The sequence below is a fragment of the Nuphar pumila genome, chromosome 3 (genome assembly GCF_984573655.1).
Source record: "Nuphar pumila chromosome 3, dmNupPumi1.hap1.1, whole genome shotgun sequence".
Classification (NCBI taxonomy): domain Eukaryota; kingdom Viridiplantae; phylum Streptophyta; class Magnoliopsida; order Nymphaeales; family Nymphaeaceae; genus Nuphar; species Nuphar pumila.
In genome coordinates this window covers 59539291-59559019 of record NC_143251.1, presented here as the reverse complement: position 1 = coordinate 59559019, position 19729 = coordinate 59539291, and the positions used below count along the sequence as shown (strand labels likewise).

The 19729-nt window shown below is 34.6% G+C and overlaps 1 pseudogene; it reads left to right on the top strand.

The window, feature by feature from the left end:
- Window positions 1-11171: 11171 nt before the first annotated feature.
- Window positions 11172-19491, top strand: LOC149842965 (subtilisin-like protease SBT4.14; annotated as a pseudogene).
- The last annotated feature ends 238 nt before the right edge of the window (window positions 19492-19729 follow it).

Below are 19729 nucleotides of genomic sequence, written 5' to 3'. Positions count from 1 at the left end.
GGCCTTGAAATCAGGGTTTTTAGAAATAGATTTTTGGTAAAAACTTAGGTTCTATGCACTAAATGAAATCAAATGAGCATAAAATTAAACCTAAAGCATCCTAACATGATTATGAACATGATTAAACCCTAAAAATATATGCTTATGCACGAAAATCCAATAATATCACAAATTTTGTGATTTTTGCAGTGTTTTTGGATCTTTCAGGAACCCGGTTTTGCAATTTGCTTAATTCAGCCATCAAATGGATTCCAACATCCATAAAAATTGGTACCTGTACTTGTTATAACCCTAATGTCGAATTGGAATTATAAAAATAATTTTTTGACATTAAATTAATCCGAAAATTGCATTAAACCCTAAAAATATGCTATTTTTGACCTAATTCACCAACCAGTTTCAATCCAAGACCTGAATCAGGGGTCAAATCTCCATAGAAATTTATGAAATTTTACAGAGACTAACTAGAAAGAAAAACAGAGATTTCCCAATTTACAGATCAGAAAAATCATCTCCGGTTAGTGAGAAACCCTTCCGGCAATCTGAGCTAAAATATATCACTCTTAACAGGGATTAAAACAGCTATTCCAGATTGAAAATACAGACATAAATAGTAATTCTAAACAAAAATATCTGAAATTTTAATGGTGAATAGTAGATAGAAAAATAACAATACTCACTTTTTACAGATCTAAAATCGGATCTGTGGTTTGGGATTTATGACTAACACAAGTCTGATTAGGGTTTTGGTAAACCCTAACGAGTTTTAAAATTAAAAAACAGATTCTCTAAAAATGGAAAAATACTAAAAAGTGATCAAAAAATCCGAAAATTTCACAGAAGACAGATCTACTCAATGTGAATCCATATAACTTTACAGATCTAAAATCGGATATAAGATGAGAGAAATATCATAACAACAAGTTACCTTCTTGATTTTAACCACGATTTTAAAGCTTTAAAAACTCGATTTGATGTCTGAGTTTTTTGACAGGGTTCCCGAGATCCAAAACCTCTGATTTTTCTATAGTAACTCAATAGCTCATGCATGCATCACATATAAAAAAATCAGAAATAAACAATGAGTGCTTCAATCCTAAATAACATCATCTTTACTGTTCTAAACCTAGAACACACAGAAATTTAAGAAACTTGAAAAACCATGCATTAACTAATGTAAATAAATAAAATAAACCATAAAACAGTAAATAAAAATTATTTTTATGCTGTAGAACGTAAAACAAACATGAATAAACCATGAAAATAAATTAAAAACAGGGAATCAATGGCTGGAATTTGATATCACCTTTAAAACATAGATTTAACCCATTAAAAAGGGTAAATCATATATTTTATTGGTTAATAATATAAAGAACCATATTAAAATCAATTCTAATGAATTAAAATCACTGTAAATCACCCAAAACAGGGTTAGATCACCTTCTTGGATCGTTCTTGCTGATTCTTGATGGTTCTTGAGGTTGAATCAATGGTTTAATCCATGAAGGGGATGACACCAATGGCGAAAATTGATTTAAAACATGAAAAAGTATTAAATAAAACTAAAAAATATTAAAAATATTACCTTGGTGCTTGCAGCTTCAATAGAGGAAGGTGGAGGTTCTGGAGAGGAGAGAGAGGCCACGAAAATTTGAGAGAAAAGAGCCCCCCTTTTGGCCCCCCTTAGGTCCCTTTTTATAGTTTTTCAAAAAGTCACTTAATTAGGGTTAATTAAGAGGTTTTTCATTTTTTTAGGACTCTTTCTAATAAATCTACTAAAGGCAACGATTTTTTGTGGTTTTCTAACCTAGGTGGGACTCTAATTAATCCCTAATTAGCACCTAACTAAACCTAGAAAACCCCCAAATGTGATGCCACTTGGCATCTTTCACATTTGGGTTTTTAAAACACCTTTAAAAACATTTAAAAACACTAGTTTTAAAAACTAATTTTCAAAATGAGTTTTCAAAATGGTTTTGACTCTTCTAAACCTCTAAGACTAACCAAGACATCAACTAACCCTAGTCTAGCCCTGACTTACTCCAATATGGCGCCACCCCTAGTGGGCCCTACTTGAGTTTTTAAAAAAAAAACGATTTTAAAACTTGAAATTGAAGGAGTTTTCAAAAGATTTTCAAAAGTAAACTTAAAATTAGGATTTTTGAAATGGCATAAGGTCCTAACTGAGTTAGAATTCCTCTGGATATGGTGCCAACTGAGTGGGCCCACATCGAATTTTGAACATTTTTGAAATAAACACTGAAAATGGCTTTAAGAAAGGGTTAAAATTGACATTTGAAATTCAAGATCTTTGAAAATAGGGTCTCAAGCGAACTGGAACTCCGGGTTAGAGTCCTGAACCTTTAGGACTCTGAGATTTTAGATTTTAAAAGCCAAATGAAAGAATTTTCAAAAGATTTTATCAAGAAATGATGAAATAAGTCAGAAAACACAGTCAGGGTTAGACTCTCAACTCGACCGAACTCTAAAATAGAATCCTGAACTAACTGGACTCTGTAAAATGACCTAAATTTCGAAAAAAAACGAAAAAGATTAAAAATGGAAGTAAAACAGACTTCAAAACAGACTCCTGACCGGATCAGGTCTCTGAGACAAAGTCCTGATCGGACTGAAACTTTCAAAATTTTGAGAAATTTGATGAATAGAGGAATTCAGAAGCGACACTACCTCAATGGGTCTCATCTGTGAATTGAAATCGATTAAAATTTGAATTTGAAATGAATCCAGATTGTTTCCTTGAGAAAATATTTCGAAATATAAAGTCCTGGGGTTGGAGAATGACAGAGTATTGAATAAAAACCCAGGTTTTGAAATTGATTTTGAAATAAAGCTTTAAAATTCAAATCTGGATTGAATGTTTTGAAAACAGGAGTGCTGGATCTCGAAAATGAGATGGGATGACATGCAATGGTATGTAATGCAATGAGATGTGATGAAATGAAATGCAGAATACATGCAATGATATGCAATAATCTGTGATGACCTATGAAATGGACAAACACTGGATGAGGGTGAAAATTTGGGGTGTTTACAAGGACGGGACAAGAAAATATGTGGTGCATCATCTTATAATTCTATGATTTTAATCATAACGCATACATGACAAGGTCAATATCGGATAAAAGCATGCAGTTTTAAAGGTACTACAATGGCTTTTCTCACTCTCTGAAATTAAACAAGTGGTCTGGCACTTAGCCCATTTGAAAGCCCTAGGGGTCGATGGCTTTCCCATCGGCTTTTTCAAATATTTATGGGATTCCATCGGGTTATCTACATCCTTATTTTTGGAAAGATTTTGAAAATGAGTTTTAAATAAATATTTAAAAATATAGATTTGGGATTAGATTCTTGAAAGTTATGGGTTTCGTTCTTCAAGAATTTGAGTGTTTCTTCCTTCTGTGAGCAAGGATCAGATGATTCAAGGGTGCAACTTTTCATCTTTTGATTCCTTTGTCATACGATCCAACATACCTCGATTTGCTTTTCTAAAAATAAAAATGCGGTTGATGGTATATGTCAACACCAACACTAGAAAATATGGAAAAAAAACAAAAATATAGAAATTAGAGATTAAATACACCCCAATAAATAAAATAAAAATAAATAAAAGTAAACTTACTATGGACTTTGGTAGCCCTCCTAATGACTTTGAGAAATTTTTTTCTTTTAAAACTAGTGAAAACAACCTTTTTCTTTGGGTTAAATATTCTGGGTGGGCTACAGTATGAACAATCATCATAACTGAACTAAAATACGAATAACATTCACTATTAAAATTTAATTCAGTCTCAATAATTAAAAAATCATATCAGAGTATTTTCAATCTAAAATAACAATAAATATTTTTTCAAAACTATCATCAAAAAAGAAAAAGATTGGCTCTCAACAACGTCGGAGCATTCCATATTCGCTCCGCAGCTATATATCATACCTCACTTGAAAATCCATAAAATGGGTCAGACTCGTGAAAGCCTGATTGGAAATAACGACACAGGTAAACCAAAACTAGTATACATTATCATATTTCAACAAACTCACATAATGATGCAGTCAATTATTCATTCAAATATACATATCATCACAACGCATCACAAGAATATCATTTATAAATAGTTATAATCTTATGCATGATTAGATAAACGTAAATGCACTGACCATTTAAGGACATAAGATCTTTCATGCATGCGTGACTTTAATTGTCTTTATTTAGGTTATTGTTTTACGTGATGCATGCCATGCTTAACTAAATGCACAAACAATTACGGTGATCATTTCTTAGCCCTGTGGGTATTATACAAATAGTACCTAGATCATGACCATGACTTAGGAGGTACATTCAAACAATTTATGGTTATGCTCTAGACGGACACCTTTCACTTGTCCTGGGTGAGAGCTCCCAACACCTCTTTCCTGATGCATCAAACTTCTACTCATGTGTTTCGCGACCTACCACCCCATGACTAATGTGGAGGCATTTTCCTATTTTCATGGCTGAGAAGGAGCAACCTTCCATGCTCAAAACAAGTTCCATGAAGTCGAAAGTACTACTTACCCTCTCATTATAAGCTCAATAGAATCAATGTTTACATGATTAAGTCTATTATTTATCCATGCATATACAGAATGAATATAATTTTAGCCCTATTATTTGGGTTCAAGAATGCAAAATTCAATGTCAAAGATACTATCATGCGACACATGCAATTATAACATATCAAACTCATTTATGCATTCACTTATAGGCATTGATCATGATCAACTATATGTATTCTTACACAATCATATAAACACATAATGCATAACACATGCACTTCAATAGCAGTGTGCATTCAATCATGCACATGCAAAAGTTTCTCTTTTCATGTCATGTTCCTTTAGGCACTTATTACTTGCATAAACACAACATTATAGGTTGCATCTGCATGCTTATTTATCATTTAAAAACATAGGCTCAAATCATACATTCACTGCATGTATTGCTTAACCGATTCATACATGGTTCGAGATCCGCTTAGGCCCATATCTGCTATTTTGTTTTGACTGTGACAGCTCTATTCATAGTCTAAGAACTAAATTCAAATTTTTACAAAATGTTAGAAATTTTACCAGATTTCTAATACCGCAAATCGTTAACAAAAATTCCTTTGGATTAAGGAGATATGATCGATTTAGGCTCATGTATACTTGATTGTTCTAATTGTCACTGTTCTATGCATATTCGAAGAACATAGTTTAATTTTTTTCTAAAATATATGAAATTTCCTCAGCTTTCCAACACTATAAACCGTTCATAAAATCTCCTTTGAATGAGGTAGATATGATCTATTTACCCGACATATGTCATATCTTTCACACAGTCGAGAATAGACATTCGGGTGAAATGACTAACACATGTTCCATATTTTCTTTTCACTGATTCATGAAAGCAATTTTTTTATTTTCTTTTCTTTTTATGGGTTCAGTTTAAACCAAACCCCAATTTTGATTTATTCAAGGTCACCGTTGGTTTTGAAACAAAAATCATATTTATGTTCTTTTAAAAACCGGTTTGCTTAGTAAAAACAAACATAAGTGTTCTTTCTCACATATATTTTTTTATTAGCCATGACAAACTGAATGTATACTTACTTATAAGCATATTAGTTCCACCACTTAAATATGTACAACAAGGATAAAGTTTTGCAAAATACTTAATTGATTTCAAAAACATTTTTTCAAATAAACTATTTTTGAAACTCTTTCGATTGTGTAACTGCAACTCCTTGATCAACCTAACTTCAACGGAGTTTCAGACCTCCTACACTTAATAGTGGAAGGATAGAAGCAAGAAGGAAAGATAAAAAAGAGAGAAAATAAGAGAGAAAAGAGAAGAGTAGAGAGAGAAGGCTAAAAATTCTAAACATACCAATAACGAGGGGGGGCATGAGCCCTTCTTGGCTCTTTATATAGTTTTTCTCTGCTTTACAAAACTTTCTAATTCCTAAATTTTCAGCCCAAACTTTCTAAATTTCAAAACAACTTAGCCTAACACACATCACTTATTTGTTAAGTTTTAACTTATATATATATTTTTCTCTTTGTTTGTTTTATATTTAGGAAACTTTTGAAATATCAATTTTCAGGGATTCTAACTTACAACTTTTAAATTTAATTCCAACATGAGCTGCTACATAAGATGGGCCCACATAGGGGGACACCCCACATGTGGACCTCTATCATTCTATTAAACTTAGTTAATTCAAGTTTTTCATTCTATAAAATATATATTTATTATTTTATGCTATTTTAGAATGGATTTCAAATCCATACAAACCAAATTTTAACTTAAAAAAATTACATCACATACACATCAAATTAAACCTAAATTCATCTAAAATCGTATTTGACTTTATTTCGACACAATTTGCCAATTATTTTATTAAAATTCTAACTTTTTATAAATTCAATTTTGAATGAAAACTTCAATAAAATCAACTTTGATTCTTTATAAAATATCTTTTCAAATTCAACTTAGACTAATTTGCATTTTTATGTTTCTTTCATATAAAAATCCTTATTAATATTATTTTATTCATTAAAAATGCTTTAAAAAGTCAAAGGTGTTACATTTAAATTCAAATTGACGATTAAGTCAAAACTCAAAATTCTATTCACAATAAACTCCAAAATTTGATTCAAATTAAATCTAGATTAAATCTAATTAAAAATTAAAACCCGATTCAAAATAAATTCCTAATTTGAAATTTCTTCTAAATCTAGATTAAAGCTCGAATTACAATTTAATCATATCTTAAGTTCAAATAATATTTTAACATTAAATTTGTGTTTATTCTTCTTAAAAATATCAAAATTTTATGGGTTTTTGTGATCGTTGCAAATTTTTTTCTTTTCTTCCTTTTTAGGAAAAAAAGAGAAAAACTCTCGCAAGGTCTCACTTGACCTTTTGTAGAGATATTTTGAAATTACTCACCTCCATTTTGAAATTTATGAGAAAATGAGGAGACACAATTCGCTCCTCGGTACGAGGTTCAACCGTTTCTAGCACCTTTACCAAAGGTAATCAAACCAAGGATCGAATTCATGCCTTTTGCTTTGCCTAAATTTGTCTAAGTAATTATTCTAAGTTCTTAATGCACATGGAATCAAGCTTGTGCTACGATTTTGAACTTGGAAAATGTGTATGATCTTTGGAAATGTTTCAGAAATTTGGATTTTTCCAAGTGATTCTGAAATGTTTTTAAAAACATTCTTTTAAGAAGTAAACTTTGAAGTTCAGAAATCAATTTTGAATTGAAATGTTAACTTACTTATAAGCATATTTTTGTTCTTTTGAAAACCGGTTTGGTTAGTAAAAACAAACATAAGTGTTCTTTCTCATATATATATTATTTATTAGCCGTGACGAACTGAATGTATACTTATAAGCATATTAGTTCCACCACTTCAATATGTACAACAAGGATAAAGTTTTGCAAAATACTTACATGATTTCAAAAACAATTTTTCCAATAAACTATTTTTAGAACTCTTTCGATTGTGTGGCTGCAACTCCTTGATCAACCTAACTTCAACGAAGGTTCAGACCTCCTACACTTAATAGTGGAAGGATAGAAGCAAGAAGGAAAGATAAAAAAGAGAGAAAATAAGAGAGAGAAGAGAAGAGTAGAGAGAGAAGGCTAAAATTTCTTAAGATACCAATAACGGGGGGGGGGGGGGCAGTGTGCATTCAATCATGCACATGCAAAAGTTTCTCTATTCATGTCATGTTCCTTTAGGCACTTATTACCTGCATAAACACAACATTATAGGTTGCATCTGCATGCTTATTTATCATTTAAAAACATAGGCTCAAATCATACATTCACTGCATGTATTGCTTAACCGATTCATACCTGGTTCGAGATCCGCTTAGGCCCATATCTGCTATTTTGTTTTGACTGTGACAGCTCTATTCATGGTCTAAGAACTAAGTTCAAATTTTTACAAAATGTAAGAAATTTTACCAGATTTCTAATACCGCAAATCGTTAACAAAAATTCCTTTGGATTAAGGAGACATGATCGATTTAGGCTCATGTATACTTGATTGTTCTAATTGTCATTGTTCTATGCATATTCGAAGAACAAAGTTTAATTTTTTTCTAAAATATATGAAATTTCCTCAGCTTTCCAACACAATAAACCGTTCATAAAATCTTTTTTGAATGAGGTAGATATGATCTATTTAACCAACATATGTCATATCTTTCACACAGTCGAGAATAGACATTCGAGTGAAATGACTAACACATGTTCCATATTTTCTTTTCACTGATTCATGAAAGCAAATTTTTTATTTTCTTTTCTTTTTATGGGTTCATTTTAAACAAAAATCATATTTATGTTCTTTTGAAAACCGGTTTGGTTAGTAAAAACAAACATAAGTGTTCTTTCTCATATATATATTTTTTATTAGCCGTGACGAACTGAATGTATACTTACTTATAAGCATATTAGTTCCACCACTTCAATATGTACAACAAGGATAAAGTTTTGCAAAATACTTACATGATTTCAAAAACATTTTTTCAAATAAACTATTTTTAAAACTCTTTTGATTGTGTGGCTGCAACTCCTTGATCAACCTAACTTTAACGGAGGTTCAGACCTCCTACACTTAATAGTGGAAGGATAGAAGCAAGAAGGAAAGATAAAAAAGTGAGAAAATAAGAGAGAGAAGAGAAGAGTAGAGAGAGAAGGCCAAAAATTCTAAACATACCAATAACGGGGAGGGGGGGGGGCATGAGCCCCTCTTGGCTCTTTATATAGTTTCTCTCTCCTTTACAAAACTTTCTAATTCCTAATTTTTCAGCCCAAACTTTCTAAATTTCAAAACAACTTAGCCTAACACACATCACTTATTTGTTAAGTTTTAACATACATATATATTTTTCTCTCTTTGTTTGTTTTATTTTTAGAAAACTTTTGAAATATCAATTTTCACGGATTCTAACTTACAACTTTTAAATTTAATTCCAACATGAGCTGCCACATAAGATGGGCCCACATAAGGGGACACCCCACATGTGGACCTCTATCATTCTATTAAACTTTGTTAATTCAAGTTTTTCATTCTATAAAATATATATTTATTATTTTATGCTATTTTAGAATGGTTTTCAAATTCATACAAACCAAATTTTAAGTTAATAAAATTACATCACTTACACATCAAATTGAACCTAAATTCATCTAAAATCATATTTGACTTTATTTCGACACAATTTGCCAATTATTTTATTAAAATTCTAACTTTTCATAAATTTAATTTTGAATGAAAACTTTAATAAAATCAACTTTGATTCTTTATAAAATATCTTTTCAAATTCAACTTAGACTAATTTGCATTTTTATGTTTCTTTCATATAAAAATCCTTATTAATATTATTTTATTCATTAAAAATGCTCTAAAAAGTCAAAGGTGTTACATTTAAATTCAAATTGACGATTAAGTCAAATTTGAACTAGATCAAAACTCAAAATTCTATTCACAATAAACTCCAAAATTAGATTCAAATTAAATCTAGTTTAAATCTAATTAAAAATTAAAACCCGATTCAAAATAAATTCCTACTTTGAAATTTCTTCTAAATCTAGATTAAAGCTTGAATTACAATTTAATCATATCTTAAGTTCAAATAATATTTTAACATTAAATTTGCCTTTATTCTTCTTAAAAGTATCAAAATTTTATGGGTTTTTGTGATCGTTGCAAAATTTTTTCTTTTCTTCCTTTTTAGGAAAAAAAGAGAAAAACTCTCGCAAGGTCTCACTTGACCTTTTGTAGAGATATTTTGAAATTACTCACCTCCATTTTGAAATTTATGAGAAAATGAAGAGACACGATTCGCTCGTCGGTACGAGGTTCAACCGTTTCTAGCGCCTTTACCAAAGGTAATCAAACCAAGGATAAAATTCATGCCTTTTGCTTTGCGTAAATTGGTCTAAGTAATTATTCTAAGTTCTTAATGCACATGAAATCAGGCTTGTGCTATGATTTTGAACTTGGAAAATGTGTATGCTCTTTGAAAATGTTTCAGAAACTTGGATTTTTTCAAGTGATTTTGAAATGTATTTAAAAACACTCTTTTAAGAAGTAAACTTTGAAGTTCAAAAATCAATTTTGAATTGAAAGGTTAAAACTTGAATTGAAAGCATGAAATTGAAGATTTTAAAATTGGATTCAAAGTTGAGAACTTTTAAATCTAAAATTAATTGAAAATCAAATTTGAATTGATTTTGAATAAAGAATCAAACTTAAAAATTGATTTTGAGATTTGAAATCATAATTGAACTTGAACTTAAAATTAGAATTGAAGTTTGGAATTTTGAAAGATTGAGTTTTGAAAAATGAACTTATAAATTGAAATTGAATTTGAAATTAAAAGTTGAAATGAAAACTTGATTTGAGACTTGAATTTGAACTCTTGATTTTGAAAATGAAATTTGAAATTAAAATTTAGAATACAAATTTTGAATTTGAAATTAGAATTGAACTTTTAAACTGAATTTACTCTGAATTTTGAGAATTTCAAAAATTGAAATTGAATTATTGAAATGAATTTACTTTGAATTTTGAAAGTGGAAAATCAAAATTGAATTTGAGATTCATTTTGAACTTTGAATTAGTTTTAAAATTTAAAGTTGAAACTCAGAATTCCAGTTTAAATTGAATTTGGAATTGGGATTTTGAATGAAAGTTAAAAGTTTGAAATTTGAGAAATGAAATTGAATTTTGAAAAAGAAATTTAACTGAAATCATTTTGGAATTTGAAAATGCAAAATTTGAGAAATGATATGGAGGGCCCGTTGATTTGCTCTCAAAGAGAGATCGAAAGCAATACCCTAGAAAACATGCGGCGAGCTATTCATGAGGAAGAAAGGTGAGAGAGAGAGAGCACCTGGCTGCCGGAGGTGCGGTGGATGGCTGCAGTCGGAGGTCGACCTAGGGTTGGAGCACGACGAGCGAGCGAGAGTGATGCAACCCCCAAATCTCCAAAGGACCGAGGATCCACAGTCAAAGGCCCTCTTTAGCAGACATGAAACCCCCAAAACTCGAAAGAACTTGCTGTCTGAGGGGCGGTGGGGCGTAGCTGCAGAGGAGGTCGAGTGATGGTGGTTCGAGCACAGCGAGAGGCGTCGTGCAGAGGAGGTCGGGCGACGGTGGCTCCTGAGTGTCGAGGGGGGTTGCTCCTTCACCGGTGGCTAGATGCCAAAAACTCCCAATCTCCCTCCGTCGTCGATGCTGGAATGGTGGCAGAGGGGGACGAACCGCAGGACGAAGGTGAGACTTGAGTCGAGACAGAGAGGGGCAGAGGCTAGGGTTTCAACCAGGGCTCTTTTGCTTTGCAGGGACAGAGAGATTTCCCGATCTTTGCAGGGACAGAGAGATTCTGCGATCAGAAAAGATTAGGGTTTGAAACAGAGACGAAGCAACCGATGAGAGAAATATGCGGTTTTGCCTTTCTGACGGAAATGGCAGAAAATGGGGAGTTGGGTCATGGGTAATTAAGGAAGGGAAGATTTGGTGGATTTCAGAGAGATACATGCAGAGGAGAACCCGATTGGAGAAAGCAGAAGATCGCTAGAGGTGGGGTTCGTAGATGGAGGAATGGTTGTCATTGCTCGCTAGAGGGACAATGTTTAAAGTGCCAAAAAGAGGCTCATTGGAGGGATGATGGTCGTCACTTTCTAGAGAAAGAGAGAGAGAGAGAGAGAGAGAGAGAGAGAGAGAGAGAGAGAGAGAGAGACTAGCCGGTGGTGGGGAGGAAACTGGCCTGGATAGACACTGCGGCAGGTGGAGAGGAGATTGACCAAGATGAATGTTGTTGGTGGTGGGAAGAAAATCAATTTTAATAGAGGCTGAAGGTGATAGGGAGGAAACTAGTGGACCTTGTTGGGTGACGATGGTCATTAGGGAGAAGGCTAGTGGCATAGTGATGGAAGTGGTGGGAGAGAAAAGGGGAAGGTAGGGAAGGAGAAAGATAGAAGCTGTTTGATCTGTAAATCGGATGATTGTTGGTTAAAATCAGTTGCTGGAAAACATATTCTAATTTTCATATATATATGTATATACTTCTAATGAAAGTAAGGTATATGAGAAACTAATTAGGCTGATGAACATTGGATTCAAAGTTACATGGAGATTAGTCTTGGGTGTTTATTTCGACAACAACATTACTTGGCATTCCAAGTGGACCCCACAGAAAAAAAGGTGCCAACATTGTAAAAAAAGTACTTTTCTAAAAAAATTGTAGGGTTTTTCTTTATTCGATGTAGTCCATTCAGTTTCTTCCCTATGACCCATCTATCTCTAGCTGAAACCGTTTCACCTCATCCCAGCTTCCCCCTCTCTCTAAAAAATAACAGAAAGAGAGTTCAAAGTTGAAAAGGTTGGTTTATATTCTTTGTATGTTTTTCTTGTTGAATGCATTTCCCTTTTCGTCTTCCTCTGATGGTCCATTTTTTTCTTGTTGATGTGAGGATCATTGATTTTTTTTTATTTTCTCGAATTTGGGGTTTGTGGGTTTGGCTAGGCTAAAAAAGGTAATTGAGAGAGCATAAGGAAAAAATAAGGTAAGAAACTTATCTTTGTGTTTTTTTTTTTATTTAACAAATCTCTTATGCTTTCTTTTGAGAGGAGAGGTGGGGACCATTGATTTCTAAGCTGCTTTTACAACTTCCATGCCTACCCACCACATTCTCTCTCTCTCTCTCTCTCTCTCTCTCGTAGTTTGAAGAAACACTTTTTGTAGGCCCACCCTCACAAATTTGTTATTTTTGTTCCTTTCCATCATTTGGGTTTTTGTGATTAATCGTTTCATTTTCTATGTGCCTTAGCTTAATATTAGCCAAATATATTTCAACTAGTTTGGAAGTGGCTGGTCAAACCCCATCTGAAGCTCAAGGTGGGGTTATAATGTGATTAGGAATGACAATGAATCGGGGAAAAATGGGGCCCCACCTTGGACCGGGTATGTAGGACATGAAACGAGGATGGAGGTTAAAACAAAAATGTATGCAGGGGTGGAGGTGGGGTTGGACTTGCGCTTTCTCCTGCCCCGCCTTGCCTCCCCACCCACCCAATCACGGATCCCTATTAGTAAAACTTTCTCTCCTTCTTTAGGAATGGTGGTGGACCAAGGGGAAATGGGGTCCCACCCCACCTCGGCTTGTTTGGACAGGGGATGGAGGTGAGGACAATTGTTAAAATTAAAAGTTGTGCGGGGATGGATGGCAGAATTTTAAGACAAGGCGAGGGTGAAGACCTTGTTTGATCCCTACATGTGATGTATTTTTTTCTAATACTAAGCCAAACCCACAAACCCCAAAATTAAAGGGATTAAAAAATCAATGATCCTCACATCATCAAGTAAACTGAACCATTAGAGGAGAACAAAAAGGGAAATGCATTCAGTAAGAAAAACACAAACAAAAACCCTGACTTTTTCAACTTTGAACTCTCTTTCTGTTATTTTTTAGAGAGAGGGGTTGGGTAGGTTGGGAGTTAGAAGACGGGTTTAGTTAGAGAGAGACGAGGGCAGAGGGAAAGAAAAAACTAAATGGGCTGCATCGAATGAAGGAAAACCTTGCAACTTTTTTATAAAAGTATTTTTTTCTTTTTCGTTTCTTAATGTTGGGGGCTTTATCTTTTGTAAAAGTATATATATATATATACACAGTCTCGTATAGACTGTGCTCTGCACAGTTTGGGTAAAGACTGTGCTCTGCACAGTCTTTTTCTCTAAAGACAGAAGTATATATAAAAATATATAAAAGATAAATTTTTTTTAGTTTTTATAAATTTTTTGTCCTAAAGAATGGACAAAAATAGACTCGATCAATGTTGATCGAGTGCAAAACATGGACGAACTCAGCCTTGACTCATTGACCGAGTTCGAATTGGCATTGACCGAGTCCGGGCCGTGTCCGAAGTCGCACCTGTGTTGGGGCGTGTCGACTCGGGTGCGGTGCCTCCTTAGCCGAGTCTGTGTGACATAGATATTGGGGTTTTATTTTGTTTTTATTTTGGGAGGATTGACACACTTCTCTCATCCTTTTTGAGCTTCTTCAAAGATTTAGAACGATGTGATTTAGAAAATGAACTTTTATTTTATATAATTCTAATTTCATTTGGCATCAGATAACTTGTTTGATGTTGTTTTGTATAAATTTCACATATAACAGTCAGAGTCGTCTCAATTACATTATTATTCTCTGTTGCATAATCTACATTCTTGCTTGTGTAGCTTTTTTTGCAGCTTTATGGTCTTCATGATGGTGGCAGTTCTTTTAATCCTCACTAGTTCAGCTGATTTAAGCATGTGCTCAACAAGGTTATTGCTGAAAATGGAATTGCTCCTCGTATATATTTAAATTACTAAAAATGAAGGTGCTGATGCAGTTTGTCATAGCTCTGGGATCTTCATTATCGGTTCTCAGCATGCACTAATGCAACTTCTATCTTGCTTTGTGATTCATATTATTTTGATCAATCCTGTTACTATTGTAGCTTGTTTGTAAGGGAGTTTCTATACAAATTTTCAATCTCTATAGTGATTGGTTTTACTACTCCAAGGTTATACATGCAGTTCGATAAGTTTCATGACAACATTTCATGTTAAAAAGATGGGCTTTTAATGAGTCTTTCAGCCAGCTAGACGTGTGTGAACCTTATTCCTCTTTATGTTTGGTGAGTTTCAAACAAAAAGCAATCAATTGTTACATGGTTGATGTTAGCTTACAACATATTTACTCAGGACAACTTTTCTATAGGTTGCATTTTAAAGGCCTTGGAAACGGTATGGCACAACCTCTCTTTCTTATGATGTAATGAAAGAAGTGGAAGATGAAAAGACAAGAGCCACTAAAGGCATACAATAGCAGATTCACTATGTGCTCAACCACGAGTCCTTTAAGGACAATACAAGAAGCCTACAAGGGCTAATACAAGAGAACAAAATATAAAAAATAAAGCTTTTATTGAAGAGATGCTTAGTAAAAGCAATGAGAACAAAAGTGTGCAAACAACTCCTATATATACAAGGGATTGGCTCAGTGGGCTGTAACTGTGTTTTTTCAATCAGCTAGATGATCTGCAGTCAAATGGAAGTTGTATGGACTCATAGTTTGACTCTAGTGTAGTCTAATGTGGTTGCTTATCTATGTTTTCTGCATCTGCTAATGTTTTTTGTAGCAGGTGTATTGGGATCAGTGGACTGTAACTGTGTTTTTTCTATTCTCTATCCTCTGTTGCAGCAAGTGATATCTCATCACCTGCTATAGTACTATTTGGACACAGGTAAGCATTAAAGGGTATTATGAATGTAAGCAATGGTTTGATTAGATATGAATAAGTTGTTCCTTGGTTTTCTAGCCAACATGACCCAGTCACATTTGTTGCTCTTTTTATTTTATTTTATTTTGAAGGAGCTCTTCTTCTTCTTTTTTTCATAAAATTGATTCTTTTCAAGAAAATGATGCCATCTTTCCTCATATAAACATAGGTATCAGCCCCCATTCACAGAGCTTTGACGACAAGGATCTTGGACCTCCTCCTGCTAAATGGAAGGGCACATGTGAAAGATCTGAGCATTTTAGTGGGTGTAACAAGTATGCTCTCTCTCTCTCTCTCTCTCTCTCTCTCTCTGATTCAATCAAAGATTTACACTCCCAACCTTCAATAATTAAATTGACACAGCAAACTCATCGGAGCCAACTATTATAGAATAGACGGACCCTTCACGCAACTTCAACCCTCTGATATACTATCTACAGTTGACACTAAGGGTCATGGCACCCACACAGCATCAACTGCAGCTGGTGTCCAAGTTCCAAACGCAAGCATGTATGGGCTTGCTAATGGCACTGCGCGGGGTGCAGTCCCTGCAGCTCGCCTTGCTGCATACAAGGTATGCTGGGAAGACACTGGCTGCTCCGACATCGACATTCTTGCTGCCTTTGATGATGCCATCGCCGATGGTGTTGATGTGATCTCAATCTCCATAGGCGGCATGAACAATGGATACCTCAAGGATGCAATATCGATCGGGTCGTTTCATGCCATGAGTAAGGGAATTATCACGGTGGCGTCGGCCGGGAACGATGGCCCTGACCCTGGCATGGTGGAGAATGTGTCACCATGGATCCTTACGGTGGCGGCGAGTTCCATTGATCGGCAGTTCAGAACCAAACTTGCACTGGGCAATGGCATGCAGATTACAGTATACCTTTGGCTCTTCACTAAAAATTTTCTTCACAATCTTTTTTTCTAGCTAGGTCGCTTGTTTTAGCTTATATATTAAGTTTGTTAATTTGGTTCTTCTTTTTAAAATGACAGGGCATATCATTAAATACTTATTCCCCGAATAAGAAATATTACCCACTCATCACTGGGGCCCAGGCAGGAAGCAGTTCAGGTGGCTACGGGCCATATCCAACGTAAGAACAACTGCATACTTGTATATATAGTCTTTGCGTTCCTCGGGAAAGTTCAAGATAATTTTTAGAAATTCTTGGGGATCGTTTGCGCGTGTAGTGTATATATATATATATGTATATATATATATATATATATATATATATATATATATATATATATATATATATATAAAATCTCACGTACTTCTTAAAAGAATTCGCTACAAGAGGCAATCCTTAGGTTTTTGACCATAGAGATCCGATCCGTACGGTTATATTTGTCAAAAAATATTTTTCAAAAGTGGGTTGAAGATTCGCACCCTATAAAATGTCTGCAATAGGATTATAGCTTGTACTCATGATTGCTTAACAATTTGTTTGCAGTTTTTGTGATCAGACTCTAGATCCCAACAAGGTGAAAGAGAAGATTGTTCTTTGTGATTTGGTAAAAGGAGACCTTGACTCCAGTGTTAGGGACATTGGAGGGGCTGGAATCATCTTTTAGAGTTACAAAAGCCAAGACGCAGCTTTCCCTTTTGCTCTACCAGCAGTTTTAGTGGATACCAACAAATCAATGACAATAAATGATTACATCAATTCCACTAGGTAAGTAAATTGAAACTCGATCTCCTCACTTAAATTCCTGACATGGGTAACGGTTACAATGAAACCTTGAAGTGAGAGGCTTCCATGCATTGACCACCACTATACAATCATCTTCACTCCCTTTTTGCACAATTGCGTAGTTGTTGTTGTTGTTGTTGTTGTTGTTGTTGCGCAGTGGCGTGTATCGTAGGTGACGATCCTTCTCTGTCAGCCTACAGCTCCTTCCTTCTCGGTTGGGCCCCTAACCTTGTTCATCTAGCTAATTCCAGAGGAGGATAGGGTTATTTGTGACACAAACCCATCCTTGAATATAACCTGAATTCGTATTTGGGAAGCAATTCGATGTCAATATAAAGTTAAGCAATGGAGTAGTCATATCTGGAACTCTAATTAAAGCCCACCCACGATATTTGGCCACATCAATAAGACTGCCAACTCTTGACAATGTTGTCTGCAATGGGAGACTGAAGCCAACAGACCTTCCAAAAACCTGATTTTGCCATCTTAATTATTCTCCAAAGCTCTATGAATTGCTATATTACATCACGTATATACTTGTTGCACAAAGATTGTTCCAAACATCATCCATTAAAATTGATTTTTTCCTCTATTTTTCTTGAAGGTCGCCTTATGCAGTTATATACAAGTCTTATACAGTTAATGTGAGCATTCCACAAATTGCATCTTTCTCATCTCGTGGCCCGAATACACTCTCACCAAGAATCCTCAAGGTAATGCAGTATTTTACATGCTTAAAAGGGAGAGCAAATCGGGTCATTGGCTGAGTAGGTACTCTGCCCAATGAATGGATGCCATGCATCCCCTTCTGTCCTCTAAATGATCGAATAGTGCTAATCATTGTTGCTTGATCTAATAACCATACCCTTGATTACAGCCTGATATCACTGCCCCTGGGCTAGATATTCTGCCGCATATACACCATTATCTTCAATGACTGGGAAGAAGGATGACGAACAAATGGTTAACTATAATATAATGTCTGGAACTTCAATGTCATGTCCTCATGTGAGTGGTGCGGTTGCATACGTCAAGTCTTTCCACCCTCGTTGGTCTCCTGCTGCAATCAAGTCTGCTCTCATGACCACAGGTAAATTTGTTTTCTATTTTGTTTTATTTGATATTTTTCCTCTATAATATTTGCTTTGCATTGACAATGATGGCTTAAAACAAATAAAATACACACTAGTATCTGATTGTAGATGTATAGATCTGTCTTTGTGGTTTCGTAAGTTTGATCTTTTACTTCACTCAAAGAATTCTATAGTTGGTAGATTGCATCAAAATAGTGGTGTTGTTCTCTATTTTTTTTTTAATTTGCTTCGGTCTGTAAATGTGTGAATTTGGAAATCCATTGATTTGCCTTTTGCAAACAAAAATATAATTAGAGATTCGCCAAATAACATGCCAATAGTTCTATATTGCAATTCATAAAAATAATCTGCAAAATGTCTCTGCTCTCTCCATTGAAATGAATACTCAATTCTCAACATGGTAGGTGCCTACTTTTGCCAATATAAGGGAAAAAAAAAAACCCATTGCAGGTGCTTACAAATAGTTGCAACGAGGGCAGTTGTCATGCTATTTGATATGATGTTATATTCCATCGCAACTGCACATCTCACTTGATGGAGCTATCTATGTATGGCCCCCCGCTTTAACATTCTCATGGTTTCCAAGTGAGATGTACAAGATGGATTGAATACAACCCATGACCGTAACTACTCTAGATGTGCCTAACCTTGCTAACCCAGATTGCCCATTATGTCTGAAGATTCAAAGGTGCCTATACCATATCTTTAACCATTTTTCTTTCTCATTTCCAGCAAAGATGATGGACCCAAGGCTGAATGAGGACGCAAAATTTGCCTACGCTTCGGGTCTATTTGATCCAAGACATGCTGTTCACCCAGGCCTAGTGTATGACATGGACCAATTGTCATACGCCCAATTTCTCTGTAAAGATCACATAGACGGTGCTGCCTTGGGAATCGTGACTGGTGGTCAATATAACAACTGCTCCGCCATACCTGCCGGCCAAGGCTATGATGGTCTCAACTACCCATCGATGCAGGTCCAAGTTAACAATGGATCCGACCCGATCCATGCCGTGTTCTATCGCACAGTGACCAATGTTGGTGCAACAACTTCAGTCTACAAAGCAATGGTCAATGTCCCAAGTGGGCTTAAGATCAGTGTCACACTAGAAACTCTCTTATTTAGCAGACGGGGAAAACGTCTATCCTTTAAGGTAGAGGTGAATGGTGATCCTCTTGGCGCCAATCCTATGGCATCAGCTTCACTTGTTTGGGATGATTCAAAACATAAAGTCAGAAGTCCCATCGTTGTATATCAATTGGCTCCATTCCAAGGAATCACCCACATGTAAAATGTCAAACTTTCATGATATTGAAATTACACTTTTACTTTATAAGAAGAATTGTTCTTTTAGTAATTATTTTTTCATGTAAAACTTATTTATGACTTATTTTGGAGAAGAGGCTCAAGGATGAGCAAAAATGCAGGCTTTATCTACCCTTTTTAATGTTACTTTTTTCTCTCTTCAATTATTACTTTCTACTTAAGTTTCCTAAATGCTTCATATTCAAATCTTAAAGCTTGCGCTT